At 37.1% G+C, this 14,537-nt stretch overlaps 1 protein-coding gene across 4 annotated transcripts in view; it reads right to left on the reverse strand.

Moving 5' to 3' along the window:
* The window catches only part of FRYL (FRY like transcription coactivator), a 268,553-nt gene that overhangs the window by 209,729 nt on the left and 44,287 nt on the right, over window positions 1–14,537 (reverse strand). For 3 of the 4 annotated variants that reach the window (XM_061420109.1, XM_061420111.1, XM_061420110.1), the window contains exon 2: window positions 13,839–14,014. The gene's annotated coding sequence lies outside the window, so the exon portion shown is untranslated. Of the gene's footprint in view, window positions 1–13,831; window positions 14,015–14,537 lie in introns of all 4 variants that reach the window. The other variant, XM_061420112.1, reaches the window with a different exon arrangement.

Genomic DNA, 14,537 nt, shown 5'->3' on the forward strand with positions numbered 1-14,537 from the left:
GTTTGGTCACTATGCATGACCATATAGAACATGCCACAGAGCTTAATCCTTCACATTCCAGTACATCCAGTAACTCTAAAAAGGACTCACACACACACAAAAAAAGCTCCACCCCACCAATATGCTTTATTCTCCACAATGATTAAGTCAGTCTAAACAAATTACAAACACGGGATGGTAGAATTCAGAATTAATTCACTGCACCCTAAGAAATGGTGCCCTAGAAACTGAAATCAATAACAATCACTAATCACTAAGAGCTGCCTATGTATGAAAAATATGGGTTAGGTGCTGAACATACTTCGTTTTAACCCAAACAAACCTATAATTTCTATAAATGTTCGACTATGCAGCTGTGGAAACTGACAACTAGCAGATAAAATGAGAAAAACTGCACATCTGGATTCTTCTATATTTTAAAAGAATAAGTTCTTATATGGAGTTATTCAAGATAAAGTTCTCAAATTAAAATGCAGTTATGATTTCAGTGTTTTTATACTGATTCTGAACATTAGAACAAAAGCAAGAGGTCTCTCAAAAAAGGATAATTAAGCATAATTAACACATAATTTACCTTAAATATTTCATGAAGAAAGAATAAATTTGTCTTATCAGAAGTAAAAAATAGGGAGGAAGGAAGAAATCATATCATGGCTAACAAGTCATAGGGATGCTCATTTAAGAAGAAATTCAATCCTCTTCTGCTAATGTCTCCCTATTAAATGAAAGGTCCAAGAACAATTTTCTAAAGGAAAGTGACATTTCTCTGCCTCAACCAGAATTCTCAAAATAATCTTTAACCTAAAATACATTTTCCCAAAGATGTTTAACTTTGATAAAGTTAACTTTTAATTATAAATTTTAATTACCACCGTTTAAACAGTGATATGGAGAAGGAAATGGCAACTCACTCCAGTATTTTTGCCTGGAGAATCCCAGGGACAGAGGAGTCTGGTGGGCTGCTGTCTATGGGATCGAACAGAGTTGGACACGACTGAAGTGACTTAGCAGCAGCAGCAAACAGTGATAACTCAATCAGCTGCAAAATGCTCTGCCCACAATTTTTACATTATAGGGGAAACCTGACGAAGCATGCATGTATCAATTGCTCTGTCTGTGGTTTAACTTCCCTCCACTCCACTTAAATCATCCTTTTCCTGCTGAGTCCCTGCATGCCTCTTTTCCTTTATTCTTGCTCTACCTTGCAAGAATTTTTAGTTTCTAGCTCACTTTAGTGGATTTGAGGTCACTGGAATTATACTTTTTGAATGTTGACTCTGGACCAACTTCCCAATTCAGGTTATGCTCTTATTGTTAAGAATAATAATACATGTTTCAATCATACTAAGCTAGATATAAATGCTAACTGGAAAATGTATCAGAATAAAAGTAAAAAGACAAAAAGAAAACATTTTAGCCTTTCTAGAAACCTAACACCAGGTACAGTATAATAAATGAAAACAGACATAGTTCTATGACCTTCACTAAGCCTGACTATATTATCAAGCTAGACAGTGAAGGACACAAACAATGAATAAGACATAAACCTTAAGAAACTAGTTGTGTGGTGTGACTTACCCAGCTCTATAAACCTGACATGGAACAACAGACTGGTTCCAAATTGGGAAAGGAGTACATCAAGGCTGTATATTGTCACCCTGCTCATTTAACTTCTATGCAGAGTACATCATGAGAAATGCTGGGCTGGATGAAGCACAAGCTGGAATCAAGACTGCTGAGAAAAATATCAATAACTTCAGATATACAGATAACACCACCCTGATGGCAGAAAGCAAAGAACTAAAGACCTCTTGATGAAGGTGAAAGAGGAGAGTGAAAAAGTTGGCTTAAAACTCAATATTCAAAAAACTAAGATCATGTCCTCCAGTCCCATCACTTCATGGCAAATAGATGAGGAAACAATGGAAACACCGACGGACTATTTTCTTGGGCTTCAAAATTACTGCAGGTTGTGACTGTAGCCATGAAATTAAAAGACATTTGCTCCTTGGAAGGAAAGCTATGACAAACCTTAACAACATATTTAAAAAGCAGAGACATTACTTTGCCGACAAAGGTCAGTCTAGTCAAGGCTTTGGTTTGTCCAGTAGTCATGTATCGATGTGAGAGTTGGACTATAAAGAAAGTTTAATGCTGAAGAATTGATGCTTTAGAACTGTGGTGTTGGAGAAGACTCTTGAGAGTCCCTTGGACTGCAAGGAGATCAAACCAGTCAATCCTAAAGGAAATCAGTCCTAAATATTAATTGGAAGAACTGATACTGAAGCTGAAGCTCCAATACTTTCACCACCTGATGAAAAGACTCATTAGACTTACCTGACTCATTAGAAAAGACCCTGATGCTGGGAAAGATTGAAAGCAGGAGGAGAAGGGAATGACAGAGGATGAGATGGTTGGATGGTGTCACTGACTCAACAGACATTAGTTTGAGCAAGATCTGGGAGATGTGAAGGACAGGGAAGCCTGGCGTGCTGCAGTCCAAGGGGTTGCAAAGAGTCGGCCACAACTAAGCAACAACAACACGACCACTCCTAAACTGTCCTAGAAGGAGAGTGTTCCAGAAAGTTCCAATATGGTAAAAATGGAGTATTATAAAATAAAAGCTTATCCTTTAATATATCAGACCTCTGAATTAATGTTATGATTATATTTGAAGCTGTAATATTCATGCAAAATTTTAAATGAGAGGAAATAAGATGTGGAGAGTGCAAAGTGAGGAACTGAGTCATTTCTCCCACCTCACCAGGTTTTTTCACTTTCATTTACTTAGTTACATAAATCCTATGGATAATGCAGTATTTTACCTATGACAAATTTATCTTTCAAGCCTTTCATAAACCTGTCAAACCATGAGCTACATGAAACGTTTTTTGTTTTATAGGTATTTAGTTTTAAAAGTAAAATCTTTCATCGTTCTAAACTTGAAGATCACAGTACCAAATGATAATTCGATTCTTACCTATAATCACCTACCCTAGTTGATATTTCATGGTGATTTTTTAAAACTCAAATTCCAGAAACTAAGACATAATGTCCTAGTTTCATCTTAAGAAAGCTCATTTAAAACTTCCATTAAGATATTTTTACCTTAAAATAATACAACCAAAATACTTCCCATTAGTTAACACTGCTGAAACACAAAAATCTGAAATGTGACTTTAGGAAATTTAATTTAAAAATAGCTTTAAAAGGTTTAGTATCTACTGCATACCCAGTGACAAAATTAAATTCCATTTAGTATGAAAGCAAAATTATAATCTCCTATCCCTTTCATTGCACCAATATATATTCAAAGACAAAAATAGTCATTTAATTCAAGAGGTGATCCAAAGAGACTTAAAAGTTAGATTTATATCCAAAAAGTCACAAGTAAGACAAATCTGTATAAACCCCATTTCCATTGTAAGTTCAGAGAAATGACCTCGTATGAGAAGGCAACACAATGTATGTAGCACAGTTACACAATTCTAAGCTATATTAACTCACACAAAGTAACTTAGCCTCATTTGTAGAAAGAAAGGGAGAGAGGGAAGGAGGGAGAGAATAAGAGAGGAAGAAAAGAAAGCTTGTTATAATTTTAAAAGATGGAATACATAATGATAGTACCCTTCTCCTTACAAAAGAAACATGCTGGCTGGCCCCAGTATAAACAAAATCACGTATGAGAATCAAGTATATTAAACTCAGTCAACAACCAAAAGTGAAAGTGAAAGTCACTCAGTCGTGTCCGACTCTTTGCAACCCCATGGACTACACAGTCCGTGGAATTCTCAGGCCAGAATACTGGAGTGGGTAGCCGTTTCCTTCTCCAGGGGATCTTACCAACCCAGGGATCAAACCCAGGTCTCTCACATTGCAGGCTGATTCTTTACCAGCTGAGCCACCATGGAAGCCCAGTCAACATGCAAGACCACTATATTTAACCTAGCAAGCACCTGGTCAGAAGTTGGCCGCATGGAGTCTGGGGGAGAATGGATACATGTACATGTATGGATGAATCCCTCTGCTATCCACCTGAAACTATCACAACATGTTAATCGGCTATACTCCAATACAAAATAAAAAGCTTAATTAAAGAAAAAAGAAGTTGGCCCCATGGACAGTTAGTCAGAAAGATTCCTCAGGTAAAAGCAGAGGTACATTTAGATATGCTACATAGTCAGAAGTTTATTGGCTATTCCTCACTGTCCTGGAAATTGTCTATTTGTGTTCTAAACACCCCAGTAAATCATAAGAATTCTCTGATATTATCATATAAACATTCTTTGCCAAACTACCATAAAGAGTTTAAGGATTACCCAATATTCACTGAATTGTAAAGATTGTTTCAAAAGGCAAGTCAGATCTTACTATTTCTAAATGAGGTCACTCCCTGAAGGTTCAATACAAGATATTTATAAACTTGTACTTGAGACTTACCTCTTTTATAAGAGATTTCAGTTAGGGATCTAGCACATGGAAAGCTCCCTAATCTCTTAAAGTTCAACAAATATCTATTGAGTTCTTATCAGTTACAAAAATGAAATATACACAATTTGTTGCACTCCAAATAAATACAAAAATAATTCTAATATTTACACAGGCTATGATGAATCTTAGAATTAGCGTATCAACAAAAGTTAAAAGCCAACCTGACTGAGAGGATTTAAGAAGGATTAGGGGATATAAATGGAGACTTTAGGAGAAAGGAAAAAAAAAAGAGAGGGGGGAAGAAGGGTTCAAGAGGCAGAGATATCATGACAAGGATGAAGATGAGTTAAAAAAAAAGAGATAGAAAAATACCAGTCCTGATCTTCTAAAGAGAAGTAGTCTCAAAGGAGCAGAACTTAAAGCTTATAGAAAATGATAAAGGCTTCAATTTCAGGCGGGCTTTCATTTGTCTACAATGAGGGAATGTGTTAGGTTTCACAGACTATACAGAAACAAAACCAATGGGATAAAAATAGATATATAAGAGGATATTTATTATAATTGGTTTTCCTGGTGGCTCAGATGGCAAAGAATCTGCCTAGAAAGCAAAAAGACCTGGGTTTGATCCCTGGATCAGGAAGATCCCCGGAGAAGGGAATGGCAATCCATTCCAGTATTCTTGCCTGGAGAATTCCATGGACAGAGGAGCCTGGTGGGCTACAGTCCATGGGGTCGCAAAGGGTTGGACACAACTGAGCGACTAACATACACACACAGTTACAGTGGCTGAGAAGTCCCATGATCTGCCTTGCAATGCAGGGGACACCAGTTCGATCCCTGGTCTGGGAAGATCCCACATGCGGTGGCAGCAGAGCTGGTGTACCACAATTACTGAAGTCAGAGTCTAAAGCCTGCAAGTCAAAACAACTGAGGCCACACTGCAACTACTAAAGCCCATATGCCTAGAGTCTAAAACAAGAGAAGCCACCGCAATGAGAAGCCCTCACACTGAAACTAGAGAGCAGCCCCTACTCATCACAACTAGAGAAAGCCCGCATACAGCAACAAACACCCACCAAAGCCAAAAAATAAAATAAATAAATCTTTTTTAAAAAGACTATTAGTCTCCAAAAGACTATTCCTAAACTCTCCAATCTAATCATGTGTCCCACCCTTAACTTCTCTCTTGAAATACATACTACCTGTTTAGACATGGGTTTGTGTTTACTAGCTATTCCCACATCAGACTGTTACCTGAAAGCTAGGATTATAATTACTTAATGACTAGTCCAGTCCTGGCACTTGGTGGGTACTCAACAAATACTTGCTGAATTAACAATAAGTAAATCACAGAAGACTGCTTCAAGTTCCCAAGGAGGAAAACAATAATGCCATTACCTGACAAATGGAACATCAGTTTTGTGGATAAAGTCGAACTCTATCTGAGGTATGCTGAATTTGAAGAAATCATGGAATAGGTTTGAGCTGCAGAAGTAGTCATTAAATACTAAATAATTGTTTAGCCAGAAGAAAAAAATGTAACATTAATAGAAAAGGATGAGAAGCAAAACAAAACAAGCTAAAGGCAGAATATGGAAAAGCAGAATAGAGAATATCTCTATTTAACTGGTAGGAAGAAGAAACAACTGGATAAAATATGGATATTCCTAAGATGTAAAAAGCTTGTAAAATAGAAAACACCAACAAACCTATAGAAAAAGAGCTGAAGAAATGGGCAGTTAACAAAAAAAGAAATGCAAATGCTTCTCACCCATATAAAAAAGATACTCAGCCTAATGTGTACAAGATAAACATGCTATGTTATGTCTAAAAGAATCCACAGTTGATGTAAATGGTTCTGAAAGTGTAAATATAAAACTGTAAATTATAAAAAAGATATTCAATCTGACTCATAATGAGAGACGAAAATTAACACTATGAGATTCCATTAGGACGAAAAAAAAATTCTCACAATATATTCTATTGATAAGGTTACAAATATATGTATTCTGTATATATATATGAAGGCTGAGCACCAAAGAATTGATGCTTTTGAACTGTGGTGTTGGAGAAGACTCTTGAGAGTCCCTTGGACTGCAAGGAGATCCAACCAGTCCATCCTAAAGGAGATCAGCCCTGGGATTTCTTTGAAAGGAATGATGCTAAAGCTGAAACTCCAGTACTTTGGCCACCTCATGCGAAGAGGTGACTCATTGGAAAAGACTCTGATGCTGGGAGGGATTGGGGGCAAGAGGAGAAGGGGACGACAGAGTCTGAGTGAACTCTGGGAGTTGGTGATGGACAGGGAGGCCTGGTGTGCTGCGATTCATGGGGTCGCAAAGAGTTGGACACGACTGAGCGACTGATCTGATCTGATATATATATATACACACGAAGAGGCACTCTCATATTTTACTGATGGGTACACAAAGAGATTTGATTCTCATGAGGATAAATCTGTCAATAGCTATAAATCTGTGTACTCATTTTCCCTTTGATCCTGCAATACCACATCCAGGAATCTGTCCCAAATATACAGTGGCAAAAACATAAAAAGATATATATATGGATAATAAAGTTACCAACTGCAGTGCTATTTGCAAAAAATTAGAAACAACTCAGATGCCTATCAACTGAAAATTGGTTAAATAAGCTATGTCTTTTTTATTCATGCAATGAGATATTATGTAGCTATAAAAAGGAATTAATAATTTATTACTAATGAGTGATCTCCATAATATATTAAGTGAAAAAAGCAAGGCATATATTATCATTTGTCTAAAGAGGAATATTTTTTAAAAAGCAGAATGGAAGAATAAACTTAGGTTTTTAGCAAGTTTTCTTATCTACTTAGAAAGAGAAAAAAGAGAAAAGGGTAGAGAAAATAAAGATAGAAGTCAGACTCCTTTCAATAAACCTTGTTTTATGGGGATGACTTTGGAGGCATGAAACTATTATATATGATTATAAAACCAAACTACATTTTAGAAGTTATTAAATATCAGAATATTTAAAATAAAATAACTTAGATGTATACTCTGTTGGTGGCATAACTATACACTTAAAAAAATGATTAAAATTGACATTTTATGTTATGTTTATTTTACCACAACAATTTAAAAATTAAGTAAAAGAACACAGCATACCTGTTCGGTTGTCACTCAAAGAACAGGTTACTAAAAAGGCCATTAAAAAGGACAGTCTTCCCTCCCTTGCTCTGAACTCACAACCAACTGCCATGATGTTAGCGGCCCCATGGAGAGGCACAGGAACTGGTCTCAAGCCAACAGCCAGAATGGACCTGAGACCTACCAATGATGACCTATGTGTGCTTGAAGCACCTCCAGAAGGCTCATTTGTGGCTCCTCCAACCGAGCCCAAGGATATATGCACCCCAGCTAACACCCTGACTGTAGCTACATGAGGTACAGTCATGTAAGCTAGAGGTACCCAGTTAAACTGCACCCCACAAAAACTGACTCATAGCAACTGTGAGATAATAACATTTGCTGCGTTACGCCACTAACTTTTGAGGTGATTTGTTACACAGCAATGGAAGGAAAGTTATGACCAACCTAGACAGCATATTCAAAAGCAGAGACATTACTTTGCCAACAAAGGTTCGTCTAGTCAAGGCTATGGTTTTTCCAGTGGTCATGTATGGATGTGAGAGGTGGACTGTGAAGAAGGCTGAGTGCCGAAAAATTGACGATTCTGAACTGTGGTGTTGGAGAAGACTCTTGAGAGTCCCTTGGACTGCAAGGAGATCCAACCAGTCCATCCTGAAGGAGATCAGCCCTGGGATTTCTTTGGAAGGAATGATGCTAAAGCTGAAACTCCAGTACTTTGGCCACCGCATGCAAAGAGTTGACTCATTGGAAAAGACTCTGATGCTGGGACGGATTGGGGGCAGGAGGAGAAGGGGACGACAGAGGATGAGATGGCTGGATGGCATCACCAACTCGATGGACATGAGTTTGAGTGAACTCCGGGAATTGGTGATGGACAGGGAGGCCTGGCGTGCTGTGATTCACGGGGTCGCAAAGAGTCGGACACGACTGAGCGATTGAACTGAACTGAACTGAACTGAATAGATAACTAACAAACACAGGCCATTGAGTAAACATTCCTAGGGAAATGAGCCCTAAGTCCAAAAATGAACTGCAAATTCCATTGCTGGACTATAGCCAAGAGAAGAAAGTACATACGCCAACCAAAAGCTGCATACAAGAGTGCTCATGGCAACCTGATTCCTAACAGCCCCTAACTAGAAGCAATGCAAATATCTACCAACTAGAAAAGGCATAAATAAATCATGGCATTTCACACAACAGAATACTTATATACAGAAATGGAAAAAAACAAAATAAAACAAAACTACTATTTCATACAACAACATGGCTAAATCTCACAGAAATGAGAAAAGAAACCAGACAAGACAAAATGCCTGTACTGCTACTCTGAGACTGTTACATGTATAATGAGGGTACTATAAATGAGTAATTATGAAATATTTTAATAAAATTTTATTCTTAGTGTTACTGAGAACTAGAATTCTCAGCTGAAAAATACAGATATAAAATAAAAAAGATTAACAAAAAATCTGATAGTATTGAAACTGAATTGGAAATGTCAGTATGAATTCATGAGGTACTCTGTCCTAAAAAAAAAAAAAAATTCCCTAGTTCTGAGAATTGAAAAGGCCTAAAACAATGGTCAACCCACTAGCAATGAGAACCCCTAGAGCCCAAACTGTGGTCTTAAAATTCTATTCCCCAATAAAGGAATCAGGACTCCTTGGAGACATTGCTGACACCAGGTATGGGGATGAAATGTACATGATGATTTATACTAGATAATCAAGAAGCTATCAAAAATTACTAGTCATGTCAAAATAACTCAGTAAGCAACTTTAAGAGTCCCACTGGCCAAAGATTAAGTCATTTAAGCATTAACAATGGTAATTAACATAGTGAATTTTTTAAAACTCCAATATGTTTAAAGAGTCTATAAAGAATCTAGAGGTGAAGGGGAGACCCTAATCAGTCACTGTTGGAAAAAGCAAATATAATCAAGGCACTATACTGAAATAGGTAAGCTAAGGGAAACTGTCAAGCTTTTGTCCTACCTTTCCCATACCAACTGTACTACTATATAGCATAAACTCATTGGCATCAGTCAATGGACATGAGTTTGAGCAAACTCCAGGATTCAGTGAAGGATAGGGAATCCTGGCGGGCTGCAGTCCATGGGGTTGCAAAGAGTCAGACACAACGAAGCAACTGAACAACAATAACAACCACATAACAAATAGTATACATGGAATAGCTTCTCTTTACAGACCATTCCACCTAATAAATGAACAGTAAAGTTATAATTGATGCTTTTGAACTGTGGTGTTGGAGAAGACTCTTGAGAGTCCTTTGGACTGCGAGGAGATCCAACCAGTCCATTCTGAAGGAGATCAGCCCTGGGATTTCTTTGGAAGGAATGATGCTAAAGCTGAAACTCCAGTACTTTGGCCACCTCATGCGAAGAGTTGACTCATTGGAAAAGACTCTGATGCTGGGAGGGATTGGGGGCAGGAGAAGAAGGGGACGACAGAGGATGAGATGGCTGGATGGCATCACTGACTCAATGGACGTGAGTCTGAGTGAACTCCGGGAGCTGGTGATGGACAGGGAGGCCTGGCATGCTGCAATTCATGGGGTCGAAAAGAGTCAGACACGACTGAGCGACTGAACTGAACTGAAAGTTATAATATTAAAATATCACCATTTTGCAAATCTTAATGATTTAATAGATTTCAAGCAGGAAGCCCATCACCTATTTTTATAAATACAGTTTTACTGGAACACAGTCATGCCCATTCATTTACATTTTGTCAACTGCAGCTTTCTCATTGCAACAGCAGAATTTACTAATAGCAGCAGAGGAGACCAGATGGGCCATAAGGCCTAAAATATACACTATCTGCCTCCTTACAGAAAACGTAAGATCTGATCTATATCATGGAGCACAAATGGCAGCTAATCAGCAGAAAAAGACAGACACTTGCCCAAAGACAAAGACTTGCTGAAAGAATCTGAACTGGAGTCTAAGCAAGTCTCTAGATCCAACTACCAATTAACATGAAATACAAAGGTCAGATGAGTATGCTTAATCACTGCACAGGAATGTAATCAGGAATATCCACATCTACGAGACAAAGACCAATTTATCCAACAAATAAATTTTAAAGACAAAAAGGAAGGCAGGATGAAACCTTAAGAGAAAAATCAACCAACTGCAATGGGGAAAGGGCGTATCTAGACCCTGAGCCTATCCAGTCAACTGTTTTTAAAGTGTGTGGGGGACTTCCCTGGCAATCCAGGGTCTAGGACTCCATGGTTTAACTGCAGGGGGCACAAATTCCACCCCTGCACAGGGAACTAAGATCCTGCATTCCATGAGGTTGTGTGATGCTGCTGCTGCTGCTAAGTCGCTTCAGTCGTATCCAACTCTGTGCAACCCCATAGACGGCAGCCCACCAGGCTCCCCTGTCCCTGGGATTCTCCAGGCAAGAACACTGGAGTGGGTTGCCATTTCCTTCTCCAATGCATGAAAGGGAAAAATGAAAGTGAAGTCGCTCAGTCGTGTCCAACTCTTAGCGACCCCATGGACTGCAGCCTACCAGGCTCCTCCGTCCATGGGATTTTCCAGGCAAGAGTACTGGAGTGGGGTGCCATTGCCTTCTCCAAAATGTGTGAGAATTACAATTAACATTAACTGGATATTTGACTATATGGGAATTACTTTTTCAAAGTTACTAATGGTATAACGGTATCAACAGAAAAATACAAATAAATTTTATGATGCCTAGAATTTTCTTTAAAATAGTATAGGAATGGGAGGGAAGTTGGTGAGAGACAAGACAATTTGGCCATGACATGATAATCACTGAACCTGAGTAATGAATACAAGGGGATTCATTACACTAGTCTGTAACTTTTATATGTCTTAAGTTTTCTATAATAAAAATTATAATAAGATATAACACTTCCTCTTTAGGCACTGAAAAATTCTGAAGTAAAAAAGAACAGGTCAAGAAGTATGCTAGGTTACCCCCAAAAGGCAACTTGACTGTGACAAGGTGTGGGGTCTTCTAAAGACGGGTAAAAAGCCAAGCTTGGAAAGAACTGGTCTAGAGATAAAGTAAATGACTGCCTACTAGATCCAAACTTAGTTATGTGACCTTTTCCAACTGCATCAGGCAGCTAGAACTAGGAAATATATATTTGGCAAATTAACTCAGGTTTGTGGTTTGGACAGGGTCTTCAGAATGTTAAAAAGGCAACAGAACATAAGATGCTGCTGCGAATATGATCACGAGGATTGGGTTTTAATTAGAAAAGCAAGAAAATGCCAAGAAACAAGTCATAATAAAGAAAAAGAACAGAGATCGAGTGTTATGATCATGAGAGGAGACTCCAAGGCCTCAGAAGTACAACTAATTGATGATGTGATCTAAGGCAAGAAGTGACAGTCTATGAGACCTTGGGACTCCAGTCCTGGTGAGCTAGTAACGCTGGTTTCTAGTAGGTTTCAGCTACCTGCCAAGCTCACCCTTTCCCAAGCTCATTTTAGAAGGAATCTGTATTTTTTAAAAGGGTCCCAGGATTAGAATCACTGGTATAAGATGCAGTGATCCTGGAAAATATGAAGGTGAAAACAATGGATACTAAACAGGTCAAGGAAACATGATGAGAGTAACTAATAAGATACAAGAGACAGAAAGGGAACAAATGAGTTAAGTGAAGAATTCTAACGGTCAAGACAACAGAAGGATAAGAATGTGAAGAAAAAGAATAAAAGAAAGATATCACAGTCCAAAGACAATGACTAATTGACAGTGGGACCTTATTCTAACCCCACGATTCAAAGAAAGCAGCCTAAAATTATCTCTATCAGATAGGTTGGGAAAGAAAAGGTATCCTCAAAAAAACAAATATCTATCAATTTGTTCATTACAGACATAAAGTGTTGTGTGTATGAAAGCACCAAAAAAGAAACCTTATAAATTATTTAGTTAATTCACTCATTTCATAGATGAGGAAACCAAGGGCTATGAAGACTAATTAACTTGCACTTAAGAACACTATGTAATTAATTATTAGAATTAGAGCTAAGGAGTACCTCATTCTTCACTCAATCTCCTCATCTACCTACATGGTTTCTATTTGGAGACTTACCTCTTTACAGTGCTAAATGTTATCATATATATTTTATTTATAAATAAAAATTTGGTAACTCTTTGTTGACTGACACTCAAAATGAGTCTTCAATATTTTACATCAATAATTTTAATGGTTTCCCATGTCAGCAACTTGTTCTGCTCAATTTTACTCCTCTGCACCCCACCCCAAAACATGTGTTTTGAATAAATCTCAGAGACATTCAAAAAACATATTGGCTAACTAGCACCTATGCTTCCAAAAAAAGGTTAAAAATATGAAAAGGGACACACAGTGCCATGCTATAAAAAGAAGAGGTGGCATTACATACTTCTCTTATCAATTCCATAAATGTGCACATAATTTACAATTATGTCAAGAGGATGCTCTTGACTCAGTGGATTCAAAATACCTAAGTAGGTAGGAAAAGATAGCAATAGGAAGAACTACCTCAGCCTTATAATAAGAAAATATAGAGTACAGACCTAAAGTTGGAATCCATGGCTCTAGCAAAATGAAAACAGAACCAATAACAAATCATAAAATACTAACACAATTCACTTACCATGCAAGTTCTAGTTTGGAGATGAAATTACTCTTATTTTCACAGCTTTTCTACTTCTAACATTTTTATCATTCCATAAAACAATTTTCTTCCCAAATAAAACTAGTTTTAGTAAACCCAGTTTTGAAAGCTCACTTATTGTAATAACCACTAAAAATGGTAATCACCTATAGCAGTAAATATAAGTTTAGATCATTATTTAAAAAACACTTGTAAAAATCTCTAATTATGAAATAAATATAAACTATGATCTTGTGACATCAGTAAGTACCACTTGTACTTCATTCAAAATGAAAATGAAATGATAAAAAAATACCTAATACAGAGCATATAAAAGTGCACACACAAAAAGTTGTTTACATATTTTTGTATTCTTCATAAATACTGCATATTATACTATACCCAGATTATAATATGGAAAAATGTTCTGAAATCTCCAAAAATTAGGTATTATTGTTATTCTTAGATATGATTTTGAAAATTACCACACATACACAAAAGAATAGGTGCTTACCCATGTGTGAAAAGAGAACATGGCACAAAAAAGGGGAAGGTAATTCAAATGAATTAGCTGTTTTACAAATCCCTATTACTCCTTTTTAAAAGCACAAAACATACATACCACTTACCACTTAGAAAGGGTTGCTGAGGCACAGAGTTTGTAGAAAAAACACCAAACATGGAAAGGATCCATCTAGAAGCTTTTTCAATCTGGAGCTTGTACTTTATAGGCACACAAGTGGGCACACTGGTGCAAAACAGTAGTGATTCACCATGTACAATGCAGAATGTGGAATGTTAAAGGCTGAACGACAAAGAAAAAAAGAGAGAAAAGAAACATGGTAGGTTATTAGTTACTAATAACAGCCATGTTTAAAACAATAGTTGTAACACTTGGCAGGTTTCATGTAACATATATCATTATTGAACTTAGTTTTTAGAACTTGAGAATTTAGCCAAGAAGAACTTACTTACTAAAAAATCTCAACTATATAGGGAAAGAATCTCTCTGGAGAGAAAAAAACAAGAAAAGGAGTATTTGTCATTTAAAGGTTCTAAGTTAAATCTTTCATCACCGATAACATTTTTTTAAAGTACATTGTGAATCTCCTCACCATCTAAGCAAAATTACCTATTTCTTGATGATACAAGGGTCATCATCATAACAGTCCTTCCATAGTACTTGAGTATACATACATTATGGGGCAATGACTCTATAGACCTTTTCAAAAGGTACCCTAAGGCACTCCAAGAAATGAGCATTCTCTATTGCTAGATATCTTGTTATCTACAGTATCAAGAATGTACTTATTCTTTGACCCAACAAT

This window comes from Bos javanicus, chromosome 6, assembly GCF_032452875.1.
Source record: "Bos javanicus breed banteng chromosome 6, ARS-OSU_banteng_1.0, whole genome shotgun sequence".
NCBI lineage: Eukaryota > Metazoa > Chordata > Mammalia > Artiodactyla > Bovidae > Bos > Bos javanicus.